The sequence below is a fragment of the Miniopterus schreibersii genome (assembly GCF_964146895.1).
Source record: "Miniopterus schreibersii genome assembly, chromosome: 2".
NCBI classification, from domain to species: Eukaryota; Metazoa; Chordata; class Mammalia; order Chiroptera; family Miniopteridae; genus Miniopterus; species Miniopterus schreibersii.
In genome coordinates this window covers 6969364-6983927 of record NC_138102.1, presented here as the reverse complement: position 1 = coordinate 6983927, position 14564 = coordinate 6969364, and the positions used below count along the sequence as shown (strand labels likewise).

The 14564-nt window shown below is 46.1% G+C and overlaps 1 pseudogene across 1 annotated transcript; it reads right to left on the bottom strand.

Moving 5' to 3' along the window:
• Nucleotides 1-225: 225 nt before the first annotated feature.
• LOC308553614 (small ribosomal subunit protein uS8 pseudogene) lies at nucleotides 226-594 on the bottom strand (annotated as a pseudogene). Its single transcript has one exon. The product of its transcript is annotated as a small ribosomal subunit protein uS8 pseudogene (transcript).
• Nucleotides 595-14564: the final 13970 nt, after the last annotated feature.

Sequence of the window (14564 nt, the reverse complement as noted above, 5' to 3'; positions counted from 1 at the left end):
TGAGTCTAGGAGATAAGACAAGCATTAGAACAGATTTTTGAGGGCTAAACCAGCAAGATGGCTGAGACCACACAGAAAACAACAGGCTAGTGGCAAAGAACCAACTCTTTGAAGCTAGAGGATGGTTATTTTATTTTATTTTATTTTATTTTATTATTTTATTTTATATTTTTTGAAGCACCAGAGTGCACGGAGGCATTTTATTTGCGTGTATGCATTACATTCTTAGAAAAAGAATCCCAGGATTTTCCCTCCTGTGTGTTTTCATCTTGCTTCTTCCTGGTCCATGATGTCCGCTGAGGTTATCAGAACAATGAAATCAAGTTGGTGGGATGGAAGCAGGGTGTTCTGCCATTTTTCTAGATCAAGTTTGGGGCTGATCACTCGACTTGTTTGACCTGCCTGTTAGGTTCACAACAATTTTCCCAGCTCTATGATCATTAATGATTTCAAATTCACCGATGTCACCATGCTTCATCATCACAGTGAGAAACCAGACGAAGACTTTGGAGTGTGGCCTAATGAGAACCTGGCATTTGTCTCTCTTTTGGCATCATTGATACTCTTGAGGGCAGCAGCCAGGACAATCACATGCCAGGACAGTCATGTGCACCATTAGGGAGGCCCGGAAAGATGGCAGGAGGAGCCAGAGGATGGTCATTTAAAAAGAACAAAACTGTGCTTTAAAAAGCTTCACATGGAAATACCTGTTATTTGTTTTTTTTTATAATCATTTCTTCGTATTCTCCCTTAAAGTATGTAAGTTCCTGTAAACACTACACAGTCTCTAATGGTCCTCATGCTGACACTTGTTATATTTACATTTATGTTTATTGTATCTTCTTCCACTGCAATGACAGCTCCATTCGGTAAAGAATCTAGGAGTCGGCCTCATTCTTCTCTGCTGCTCAGGATCTAGATGAGCGTCCAGCACTGCAAAGATGCTGCACTATCAGCAAATGAATGAATGAATGAATGAGTGCTCAGGGGAGCCGGAGAAAGTCTGTTTTGGCCAAGGTTGGGTAGAGTTCAAAAGTAGGATGGCACGTTCCTACAGGCCTGACTGGGAGGTGATAGAGGCAGTGAAATTGAGAGAGTCCCCTGGGAAAGTGGAGCCCCAGAAGGAAGCAGGAGACAGGTTCCAGAAACAATTCAGCCCAGTCCAAAGCTCATCCTCCAGTGCTCTCCTTGGCTGAAGCCAGTGTTCTGTATGGGAGCCCCCTCTCATGTTAATACATATATTATTTACTTTTTAATCCACAAATAAACCAAAATAGAACAAAGGAAAAGGAACTTGGAAAAAGTGGTAAAGGAGATAATGGCTTTTCTTTGCTTTCTCTTTTAAATATATCTTTATTGATTTCAGAGAGAGGAAGGGAGAGCGAGAGATAGAAACACCAATGATGAGAGAGTCATTGATCGGCTGCCTCCTGCACGCCCCCCACTGGGGATCGAGCCCAAAACCCAGGCCTGTGCCGACCAGGAATCAAACCGCGATCTCTGGATCCCAGGTCAATGCCCAACCACTGAGCCATGCCGTCCGGGTAGATAATGGGTTTCTAACTCGACTCCTGAAACTCAGTTTAGATCATTCTTTAACTCTACTTTCAGCTTTAAAAACCAAATAGACCACATCAGTCCTCTTAGTGCCCTCCTCTTAATATGGCTGTGTCCGAAGGTTCTGACGATTAAATCACTTGAGTGCGCTGTCAAAATGTTTTACAGAGTTATCTTGGCACATTCATCTCTCGTCTCTTGACAAGAAAGGCCATGTTTTGGAAATTTCCACTGAAGTCCCTGCCTTAGCTGCTCAGTGTCCCAGGACCAGCTTCCCTCATAGTTTATCTCCTAAAGAACTGGTGATTCTTTAAGTGTCAGATAACAAAAGACACATAAATCATCACTTTTCCTTGGCTGCCGTGAAGCTGAGAGCTAAGTGTTGGCCTCGGTTAGAACTGTCCTTCGCTTAGGCCCTGGCCCAGGAAACCCCGAGTCAGAATTATTCAGGCAACGTGCTTGAATGCCGTAACCTCCATGCTGTAAAATCAGAGAATGTGTGAACAATGAGTATTTTTTCACCCCACTTGGTTTTGCCCCACAGTAAGCTCCAGCAAGTATGCAGTCTGCAGCTATTTTGTTCTTCTGGGTCTCTTATGGAAGGTCATTAGTTACTGTCCCATCCATCTTTACAAGTCAGCATGCCGAAGATATTGCCCTGGGATACTGTGCTTTATAGTTGTCTTTTAAAAATAAGCTGCATAACTTACTTACACCTAAATTATACATGCTTTTTTGAGATACGAAGAACAATGGTAGTGGTTCTGACAAGCATCTTGGTTGGATGTCATCCTCTTACCTTGTGTAAGGTGTATATTCAAGTACACAATTATGTTAGGTTTCAACAGACAAGACGGTCACATTTCAAGAAAGTAACCCTTCGCCAATCTGGAAACTAAGCTGTACAATTATCTCCTGTCCTCATTACATGGTTCTGAGGAAATCATCCACAGTTTAATCATCTTTTACGTAGCTTTGGTTGCAAATTCTTGGAATCTTCTTGAGTAGTTTGGCTGAAAAAATGCATGCATTTAAAACAAAATTAACCCTACATATATATCATATCATTAACCCGACACATAGCACATATCAAGCACAACTTCACGGGCTGAAGTTGAAACCTTTCGGTGTTGAAGTGTTTGTGGTCGATGGGTCTGTGGCTCACTAATGATTATAACTGTGATTTATTTCTGTGCTTATTAAGTACCTGCTGTTTCCTGTCATTCTGATTAGGCTCAGAGGCAGAGAGAAACATTAAAGCACTGGAATATTATTTTGTTTTCCTTGAAGGATTATAACTTGTAGAGGCTGGAGAGGTGGAACCTATCTACCTGCAGAAAAAAATTTCAAAGCAAAACAAATATTAATTATATAGATTTGAGCTTTGGCTGCTCTTGGATTTAGATGAAGAAAAATAAGGAAAGAATCTTGTTCTAGGCAGAGGAAGAGCATGAACGAAGTTTACATAACGGAGCCAGTAGTGAGACGTGGTGTGTTCATGCCCAGAAGTGGGCTGGCGGACGGAGCACTCGGGCGGGGAGTTAGAGGAGCCGGTGGACTCTCCCAGCCAAACCCTGGTCGGAGGGCTGGCGCGGGGCTGGGGGCTGAGAGTTAATCTCTCCGTCTGAGAGACAGGAAGAGCCATTGCAAACTCCTGATCAGAGCAGTGAGATAATGGAAAGGATGCTTCAGAAAGAAGCCAATTGTGGCGATAAGAGGTTTTGTAATTTCGAGATAATGATAGGATAGGAAGGTTTCATCAGCGTCAAGAGCTGTCTGAGCTACAGAAAATCTGTAGCTGCTACAGAAAACTAAGGCTGAGCTAGAATAACAGAGAGAGAAGAAAAGGGGAGTTAAATGATAATTTTGTTAAATGACTAAAGTTTCTAGCATGGCACTGGCGACATAGTAAGGCTTAACAAATGTTATTATTGTCATCATTGTAAGACTATTCTGCATTATGCTTTGATAGAAATAGAAAGTGGGGGGATCTTACATTTGCTGTGTACCAGCCAGGATAGAATCAGATTTATCACCATAGCCCTGATATGTACATGTCAATATCTCTACTTTTTACAGCTGCAGATATAGACTCAGACTGGCGAAGCAACGTGCATGCTCCATCTAAATGACAGAGCCTGGATCCTTGACCAGGCCTGTCGGGCTCTGAAATCCATGCTTTTTCCATCCTGTCTCTGAATTAAGAATCAAAAGATCTGCCAGGAGCTAGAGGAGCAAATGCACAATTGAAAACCAGTTAATGCTGTAAACATGCCTAAAAAAAATGTCAGGGAAAGGGGACAGAGTTTAACAGTGGAGCACAGGACAAAGGGGGTCTGAGAGGCAGAACTGAGAGTGGATTCGCTGTATAAAGCAGAAAGAGGGGTGGCTCTGACTGATACACAGACAAGTGGTTTCCTTTGAACACACGCGGTACTCCAGCTCTACTAGGCTAGGATGTGACGGTCATCTTTCCACATTTACCCAGGGATTTCATCACTGGTTTCCCAGTCACCTCGTTAGAGAGGAGTGTGTGTCCTTTGACTGGAGAGGACCTGGAAAGGAAGATCCTGGGCACTGGAAAGGATATTGTACTTCATAAATGAAGACACCGATGACCTTATTGCTACCCGGGCCCCTTGTGGGCTGTATTAGCATCAGCCATTTTCTCCATGTAGCTAAGAATTTAGAGAAAGGCTGAATCTTTTGTACTTTTAAATTGAATCTTGTCTTATTTGCACAAGTCATTTCCTTTTGGTTACTTCAACCTTATGGATCCAACAGAGACCCCACAAGAGAAGAGAGAGGGCATCCCAATTAAGCTGAGTTGATGAGAGGTTAAGAAGGAGGTGACTTACAGAAGGACGGCCAGGATGCAGGGAAGCCACCAGAGATGCCGCGGCACCACGGCTGGGCTGACTGGTCAAGGACGAGAGCACGTGCGAGGAGAGAAAGGAGAGAGCCCGGGGAGGGGCCCCCTGCAGGAGTGAGACCTGGGGTCCAGGTAAAGGGGACAGTGAGCAGAGGGCCCAGTGACTGCCTTCTCTTCCCATCGGAGGCACGGCCACCAACACGCCACCGTAATCTTTCAATACATGAGAATCCACACATTGCCCTCTTTGATGATTTTTACAAATTACCAGCTCCTTGCTCTGTGCAAAGAACTATGTGGGGGCAAATTTAGCTCATCTGATGTCCCCCCCCTAGCGCTCGATGTAAGATGCTGGTGGAAGCTTGTTGATCAGAGGACAGGGAGGGTACTGTAGCTCAAAACCCAGAAGGTTAGGAAAGGTAAGAGTCCCTACAGGGAGATTCCTTCTCGCAGTGCGCCCTGCTTAAAAGTGTCAATGAGAATCCCCAGTTCCGGAGGCCCTAGTTCCCATAAACCTACTGACGCTGAGACAAGTTTGAAACACTAAAAATAGGCAAGTTGAACAAGCCTATTGAGTCCATTACTTCTTTTGAGTCCATTTTAAGAGGCTTCTGAAAATGACCCCTTATAATGAACTCATAAAAATCCATAAACATACCATTCAAATGGAATTAAAATGGCTCATTGCTTTGAGTAAAATTCATGTGAACTTATTATTGAAAGTTTATATATCAACTATTGTTTAAATATGGTAACTGATGTAACTCAAGTTGAATATAATTACAGTTACTGCAAGCTTGCCGATATTTGGAGCCGGGGCAGGGTAAATGAAAGACTATAGGTGCTTATTTCTTCTTGGTGGTCACGGCAAGCAGATGGTATTTCCTACTGGACATTCGGAATGACGTAGCCTCGGCCTCTCGAACAACATATTCGTTGAAGAAGAAAGGTATCTGTCCACCCTAACAAAACAAAGCCTCCTTTTCCAACGTTGGCAGATGAGGGCAAATCTACAGGGGAGAGGCCATTGTACCTCGGTGGGTAACCCAGCCCCACTCATCCTGCCCTTAGGGTCTCTCCCTGCGTGTGGTTGCTACTCTCCTGGCTTAAAGGGAGGAGGGGCTGCACTGCCCCCTTCTAGAAGGCATCTCAGCACAGCTGCTACAAGACTAGATTGTTTTCATAAGACTAGGCTCACAGCTATGAGAAAAGCCCAAGGCAACACAAAAGTAAATTCTTTGGCTTATAAAACATCTCCTCTGAGTGTTGCAGGCTGCAGTCTACCTCCACCCTGATCACAGCTACGTGGTGAGGGCTTCTGGAAATCCAGAATCAAAAGGGGGCTTAAGGCCACATTTTTAAAAAAAATATGTTTTTATTGATTTTAGAGAGAGGAAGGGAGAGAGAGAGATAGAAATAAGGGGCTGCCTCCTGCACTCTCCCTACTGGGGATCGAGCCCGAAACATGGGCATGTGCCCTGACTGCGAATCAAACCAGCAACCTCCTGGTACGTGGGTCAAAGCCCAACCAACTGAGTCACACTGGCAGGGCTTTAGTCTACATTTTGAGTTACAGCTTCTTGGCTGAGAAAATGTCTTTCTTCCAAGACAGGGAAAGTGTTGAGATCCCCTCAGGGAAAACTCCTCCTTCCCCACAAACGGGATGTTCCCTGCAGCCTCAGCAGGAACGGCATTCTGAAGTCACCGCACTCAGAGGAGAGGTTGCATTGCCACCCAGCATGGAAACCTCTCTTCCCTGTCACACCACTCCCACTGCTTTTCCTGAGCGCTCCCCTCTCTTAAGCTAGAAACTAAAAATCATCCTGAACTGTCTTTCCACTGCCCACCTCCCCACTTCCAATGAGTCTCTCAGGCCTCCTGGGAACCTACTTTCTGAACAGCTCTCAGACTAGTCCACTCCTCCCCATCCCCAATTCCACTGCCTGGTTCCCTGCCTCTATATTCTCTAATCAGGTACCAAGGTCACCGTCGCCGTGGTCTTTCTGCCTCCAGTTTCTCCCGCTCCCGTCTGCCCTCCACACTGTCCACAGTGAATTCCTCAAATCCAAATCCACTCACATCAATTTGCTGCTCAAAAACTTTCACTGGCCCACGGCCCACAAGACCAGTCCTGAGATCCTCACAAACAAGTCTCCACTCACTGGTCTTATTTTTTCCACCCCCCTCAAAAGACCGTATCCCTCAGCCTTCAGAGTAACTCTGGGTTTCCCAGGAAGCGCGGATGCCCACAGCTCTCGGGACTCATTCCCATTGCTCCCTATGCCAGGATCTCTCCACACTTTCCACCTGGCACATTCTTTGCCTGTCTTCAAAATCCATCAAATGTTTTTATGGGTTTTTCTCTTTAATGTTAAATTTCCCTAACTGCCCTGCAAAGTTCACAGCTCCCTTCTCTGATTCCAAAGCCCTTTGGATGGAATTTTAATAGCTTCTTTCCTATTTTGTTATTATTTTCAGTTCTGCCATGCCTCCCCTTCCCCAGGCAGTACCTTCTGAAGAGAGAAGACAGGAAAACTGACCTGTTCACCTGCTCGGAAAGGGGAGAGGGGCCACTCCCATGATGGTAGGTAAAGAGAAACAGAAAAAATACCACCGAAACCCAGACTTCTGGAGTCCCTTTTACAGGGTACATGGTCCCCAGGGATAGAAAGGACTCGAATTTTATTTATTCATTCGTTTTTAAATTTATTTCAAGAAGAGGAATTAAAGAAAAGTTGGGGTGGGGGGATGTTCATGCAGGGTCCCAAAGTCCTCGCTGCCCCCAAGGGGGTCTCATTGTCAAGGGCAGTGAGAATGCACCAGCCATAGTGGGAGGGCTTGTGTTCTCATACAATATATTTTCCCTCTGAACATCCTTCTCCCAGACACCCTAACTCTCTCTGCCCCCAACCCCTTCTGAGCGAGTGAGCCCAGCCTGTGGCATCGACAGGAGCCAGCACAGCTCTGAGCCACCCTCTGGGTACCCACCCTCCCCAGGGGCCAGCGGGGCTCTTCCCGTGGGGCTGGGGAGGGGAGTGTGGACAGGAGACTGAATGCTGTTCCTCTCTGTCGGCTACCTGGGGGCCCACCCTAAGGAGCCCACTCTATGCTGGAGGAAATCTCCTAACTCCTCCCTTCTCACCAAGCCCCCCCCCCCCAGGGAGTCTACAGCTCAGGACCCACTGACCTCTGCAGCACGGAGAACACAGGCCAGTTATAACTACATTTGTTAATTAGATTTCAGGCAACGAGGAACAGAAAAATCAGATGGAATTTTGTGGGCATAAAGATTCTATATTCAAATGCCTAAAAGGCCACTGGAAAGACCTCTTATCAAAAACCCTCCCTCACGTCCACTCCACATTAACGTAAGCAACCGCGTTAAGAACTTCTGAGAGGCCCTATCAGTCCAAAACGTAAACACAAAATCTCTGAGACCCAGAAGGGCTGGTTCTCACAGTAACCCAGGGCTCACTGCTTACAGGCAGTGTCCTGAGCGTTGTCATGAGTGAGAGTGAGGAGCCCAGGCCTGAGTTCCAGTCTAGCAGGCCCTGCAGAGGCCAAACAGCACATGGAGACCGCCGACACCCCCGCCTCCGGCCTGTTTCAAGGGGACAGAGCGCTCCATTTGTGGGGGCCTGGTTTTTATCGTTCCCTTAAATAAATATTTTTTTTCTTTACTTCTGATAACACCATGACTCTGTGAGCATTTGGAAACATATTTTTTTTTCTTGTAGCCCATTAACTAGAACCCTCTTTAAAAATCGTTTTTTCCAAAAAAGAAAAAAAAAGATTTCTATTTGAAGGGAGTATTAACATATTCCATGTGTGTTGGCTCCGGAGGGTGGAATTCGCTTTCAGATGCAGATTTGACCCATGCGGATTGGCCAGTGCAGGCCTGCGCATCACCAGCAAGCTGGGCACCATTTCTTAGCCCCTGGGCAAGTCCACCAGCTTCATGGTGTGAGAGGTGGGTGGGGACCAACGTGGGGTGGGGGGGAGCTCTGACATCAAGCGCTCAGCCCGTCTTTGAGATGAAATTTCATGGGCAATGCTGATGCAAACACCTCCTCTGACAGAAAGGTCAAAAGATACTTTTTCACTTTGAGGTGAGCACACACATTCCTGGCTGTCCAGGCCGAAAGGGGTTACAGAGGTCACCTGTGTGGTCCTGCATTTGACATTTGAGAGGGTGGAACTCACAGTAGCACCAGGATTGGCCTAGTCTGGATAGCTCCAAGGGCCCCATCGCTGAACGCGGTCCCAGGGCTCCCAACTCGACGTCCAGGGTGATCCAACAATCTGCAAAATATTTGCCCATTTCGGGGGAAAAATTAAAAATTTACATACCAAATCATAGTAAAAATTAGTTCTGTATGAGTAGGTACTACATAAACACAAAACAAGATTCAAAATATATAGAGGGGTACACAGTAAAAATATATCTCCCTCCCACTCCTGACCTCCAGGCGTCCGGTAGCCTTCTGTAGTGGCAAGCAGTGACACTAGTTTCTTGTGTATCCTTTTAGACAAATGCTAACAATAAGCGTTTTAAAATCATTTTTATTTTTCCGTTATAGCTGACATACAATATTGTATTAGTTTCAGGTGTATACTCCAGTGATTGGAGATTCTATAACTTACTAAGTGATCATGATCACCCCGATGAATCTTGTACCCATCTGACACAATAGTAATTAGAATATTATTGACTCTGTTCCCTAAGCTGTACTTTACATTCCCATGACTACTCTGTAACTACCAGTTTGTACTTCTTAGTCCCTTCACCTTTTCCCCCGTCCTCCAATCTTTTTAAAGTATTTGAAAAGCACTTAAGTCACCTTTTCTTGTGATCAGAGACCCCTCTGCAGACACTCTGATTGAATAACATATAGTTGTTGTCCAGGTCATTTCTCAGGAAGGCTGAGCAGCGCCGAGCAGGAGGATTTGAAAGCTGGTGCCGCAAAGCAGGCTGCTGCCTGATTGCTGCCTTCTTTCAATATATTGTCTCTCACATCTGCGTTTCCCTCCTAACCTTTCTGTGGCCACAAACAAATGAACACACAGAATGGCTGTTCAGAATGTGCAGCTTTCAAGGACCAACATTGAGAATCATCAACGAGAAAGCCAGTTTTTGATTTCTGAGAGACGAAAGTTCACAGCCTTGCCTTTTCAGATCATTCTTCATGATCCGTGACCTAAAATCAAGAGGCACAAAGAATTCAATTAAAGGCAGAAATCGAGGGCCCACCGTGTTGCGGCTCTTTCTGAAATCTCTCTAATCTTTGAGCACCTGCACAAACACTCCCTCCCCGCTTCCCCAATTGTTCCAGATCAAGCCCTCTTTCTTTGCTGGGACTATTAAAACAGACTCCCTTTGGTTATCCCAGCCTAATCCAGGCTGAATCCCACTGGGCTATCTAGAGAGGGTTTCTAAGCAAAGTCAGAGGGAACAGGGACCACACATAATGAGTTCAGATTTCATTGTACTGATGCTGACAATGAGATGCCATTGCAAGATCTGACAGAGGGGAGATCAGGGTGTACCCCCCAAAAATGTATACACACTTTGAATGACTATAAAGTATTTATTAACACTGAAAAGGAGTGAAAATTAAGTCAGTTATCATCTATTAAAGTGTGTATACATTTTTTGGGAGACCCTATATATATGTGTGTGTGTATATATATATGTATGTATATGTATATACATATACATACATATATATTTATTTAAATCGTTCAGGATGCTATGCAAAAAATGGCAGTAGGGGAGCAAGTATAAATAATATTGCATGGGATGTACTTTTCCCCCCCAAAAAACACTTATTTTAATGTTTTAAAAGACCAAAAAAAATGATGGGCAGAGTGAGTCCAGACCCATTGGAACTGAGGCAGCTGTAACAAATATGAACACAATACCGTGATTTGACTTCATAAAGGAGATGATTAATTAAAGTAAAATTTCACAAGTCTTTATGTTTGTAATAACATACAAATGCACAAAATAGCAAAAATACAAAGTATGACTTTCCCCCTTGGGTTTATAATAAACTACCAAACCTGTTTAATACATTTAGTGTTATAAGCCTTCTCTGTGCATGGGACATACTTAAACTAAAAAGGTTGTATTTAGTTGAAATTCAAATTTAACTGGACATCCTGCACTTTCATTTGCTGAATCTGGCAACTTGTCCAGCCCACTGTGTTCTCCACCCGAACCAACAGCAACTTCATCCTTCCAGCGCTCAGGCCGAAGATACTGGAGTCACGCTCCACCCTCCCCTTTCACATCCCACCCAGTCTAATATCCAAACCCTACCGCTCTCCCTCCCAAATATACCCATAACCTGAAGCTTCTTACCACCTCCCTGCTTCTCCTCTGGCCCAAGACCCTTGTTTACGTGACTAAAATAGCCTCCCAGCTCCTCTTCCTTCGTCCCTTAGAGTCTGTTCTCCACAAAGCAGACAGAGATATTTTAAAAACTTAATCAAATTATGTCCCTCTCCGGCTTAAAATTGCTAATGGGTCTTCCTCTCAGTCGATATAAAGACCAAGGTCCTCACCGTGGTGGGCCAGCATTTAGGGATCTGTTCCCACTCCACCCCTCCATGTCTTCTCTGACCTGTCCTGCGACTCTCCCTCTACTGACCTCCTTGGTGTTTCTGGAATACACAAAGGCTCGGCCTGCCCCAGTTACTTTACACTTACTGTACCTCTTGCCTCCATTGTTATTTCCCCAGGATATGCACATGGCTCATTCCCTCACCTCCTTCAAGTCTTTGATCAAATGTCACCTCCTCGGTAAGACATTCAGTAACTATCCTATTTAAAATTGCAACACCCCCTCCTCCACCTGGACACTCACTATCTGTCTCCCCGGCTTTATTTTTCTCCAAGTACCTACCAGCTTAAAAGATATCACCTAGTTTACTCATTTGTGTTGCTAAATGTCTCCAGACCCAGAACAGTAGCTGGCATATAGAGGTGGTGAATGAATATTAATAGACACAATATTATTATGTTCACTAATTATTAATGGAATTACTAAATCTATTGATGGATGAATCAATTTGGCAGTTGGTTATACAGATCTGGAATTCCAGGGACATATCAAGGCTGGAGATACCGATTTAGGAGTCATCTAGAGGTAGAGGTGTTGAAAGTTATGGGATTGGATGAGGTCACCCGGGAGAGTGTGTACATCGGCAGAAGAAGGGGCCCAGGACATCTAAAAGTCATTGGAGAAGGGAGAAGAAACAAAAAGAATGGGAGGTCCCATCCCCTAGGTGGAGGGAAAACCTGAAGGGCCTGGCGTGAAGAACTATGTGAAGAAGCTGTGTCAAGAACGAGGAGGGTGGTGAACTGACCTGCATCCTGCTGAGCGATCCAGGGAGATAAACACGAAGATGCTCCCACCGACGCTGGCAACCTGAAGGTGCGGCGGGCCTGGGATGGACGCTGGTCTAAGGTGAGATGATGATGGGGGGGACTGGAGACCGCAACAGCAGCAGCGACGGGGGACAGTAGCTCGAGGGGGGTGGGGAAGAAGGGAAGACGGGACGACTGTGGGGGACGGGCACAGAAAGATGCACGCTGCTGGACTGCTCTGTAGGCTGAGAGGAGTGGTCCCGCAGAAATGAAGTGATGCGGCGGGATACAGGGGGGTCCTGGAAGACATAAGTGGTCAACACGACGAGAGACGGGACCAGGACGTGCTGCAGGGGTTGGTTTAAGATGCGAGCAAACAGGAAGGAGGCAGAGAGTGTGGCTGAAGGCAGGAGGACTTCGGTGGTTTCGGTGATGGGGAGAGGAGGGTTTGCCTGATTACTTCTCACCAGGGTGCGTGTGCGTGTGCATGTGCGCGTGTGTGCGTGTGTGTGCGTGTGTGTGCGTGTGAGTCTCCCCTATTAGGTTATAAGCTCTGAAAGAACATGTGCTCTGTAGCCCTCTCCCTGCCCCCACTCAGTACTAACACGATGCCACACAAGAAGATTCACGTGGTGAAGGTTTATTTAATTGAATCAATGTATTACTGAAGGGTGTAATACACCCCAAACATCCCACTTTGGCTAAGGACGATTTTGAGCTGAAGGCCCTTAAGCAAAGGGCAGAGGCCAGGAGGGCGCTCTGACTTCCTTTCTCTTCCCGCAGTCAGGAGATGGAGCTCCATGGGAAGAGGTGCCCCCTGGCCAGGAGGAAACCCCCTTACCACCAAGGGGCGTCAAGGCCGAGGGAAGTCTACAAACAGACCCCCTTCACCTAACCCTTACCTTCCTAGTGGCTTCTCCATGACTAACTGCCTGGGCCCAAGTCCCTTGGTCTTGTCACATTTCCACGGTTCCCTAATTTGGTACAGTCTGTGTCCAACTTGCTGTATAAGCATCTGACTCAACTACTCCTTCAGGTCTCCATTCTCCCACGGGGGCTCCCACGTGGGGGCGGAAATCTTTGTGCTTTCTTTCCTCTTGTTAATCTGTCTTATGCTGATTTAATTCTCAGGCCCAGCTGGAGACCCTGAGAGTAGAAATAACATTTTGCCGACCTCCCCTATACTACTTTCTTCTAGCAATGTTCCACCCGGCAGCCCTGTCCAGAAACAATCCCAGCTCCTGCACCAAAACTCCCCTGGAAACAACAAGGTGGAGGGAAGAAACCACAAGCTGTAAATGGCACTTGCCTAGAGCTGCACTTAGAATGGCCAACCTTTACTGAGCTGGCGTCGGGCTGAGGGATTAACAGCTGCAGCAGCAGGAGGGATGAGACGGGATGAAACCGAGTGCTGGGTACAGATCGGGAGCATGGCTGTTGGGCCTGCTTCGGGGAGGCTGCCTGTTTGAATTCCCCTCTCCTCTCTGCATTTGCTATGACTATATATATGCTCCATTATATGCTATCCCAATACTGGATGGTCTCGAAAGGAAGCAGTTTAGCAGGACAGCCTGGTAAAAGACTGACACCCGGGCCAGTGTGCTCAGTGGTTAGAGCGTTGACCTTCAGACTGAAGGGTTGCGGGTTCGATTCCCGGTCAAGGACACATACCTGGGTTGCAGGTTCAATCCCCGGACCTGGTTGGGACTCATGAGGGAGGCAACCAATCAATGTGTCTCTCTCACATCGATGTTTCTCTCTCTCTCCCTCTCCCCCACCCCCACCTCCCTGCCACTCTCTCTAAAAAAAAAATCAATGGGAAAAATACCCTCAGGTGAGGATTAACAATAAATAAATAATAAAGGAAAGGTAGTGTAAGCAGTATGCACTAGATTAATTGTCCTACTACTGATAATCTGCTTCGGGCTCTACTGTGGCAGACCTAAGGGGGAGGCACGAGCCATGAGCCCTGTGGGAGAGTCTCCTTATCTCTCAGCTCCTCTCAGGTGGGGCATGTCCCTGATGCCACAACTGAGACTCATGTTCCCGTGGGCAGGCCACATCAGTCACTGTGATGGACAGCTGTCCCGCTGGCTGCTGTGAGAAATAGGACATGGGAACCTAACTGCAGTCCTTCTGCCAGATATTTGCTGTTTCTACACCTTCTTTTCCCCAAACCATACAGGACTGTGGCCAATCTGCATCTTCCGGGATGTAGCATTTTGGACATTTCTTCTAACCTACCTATGGCCTAGCATATCTGCTGTCTTGTCTTCCACTTCTCTAGGCGGAGGGAACATCTGGAAAAGGAGGCATTTGTGCAGACAGCCCCGGGGAGAGGGCCTCCTTGATTAAAGTCATGCAGTTTCATGTTTGGAGAGCAGAGGATGGCTTTCTACTTTTTGACACAGGAAATCGAGGTAGTAAGCTGACCCTGCATCTTTCCCAGTGGATAAGCAGCCAGCCCCATGCGGATGGCTTGGTCATCAGAGAATCTGACAGACTTGGCTCTGAGCTCACAGTATGTTCCAGTAAAACTTCAGCAAGCCCTGTCTCCCTTTATTCAGACCAAACTGCCCAACAGACTGTCAGTATTTTGCAGTGGTAACTGTCCATTTAATGCCTCTATAATAGGCTGTGTTATGTACTATTCTTTGAAGAATTAGCATTATTGAAATTAATTTCTCATGTCCTCTACTCAACATCGAATTTTACTTCTGGCTTTGGAACCAAAAGCATTCAGGGGATGTGGGGTTCTTGTCA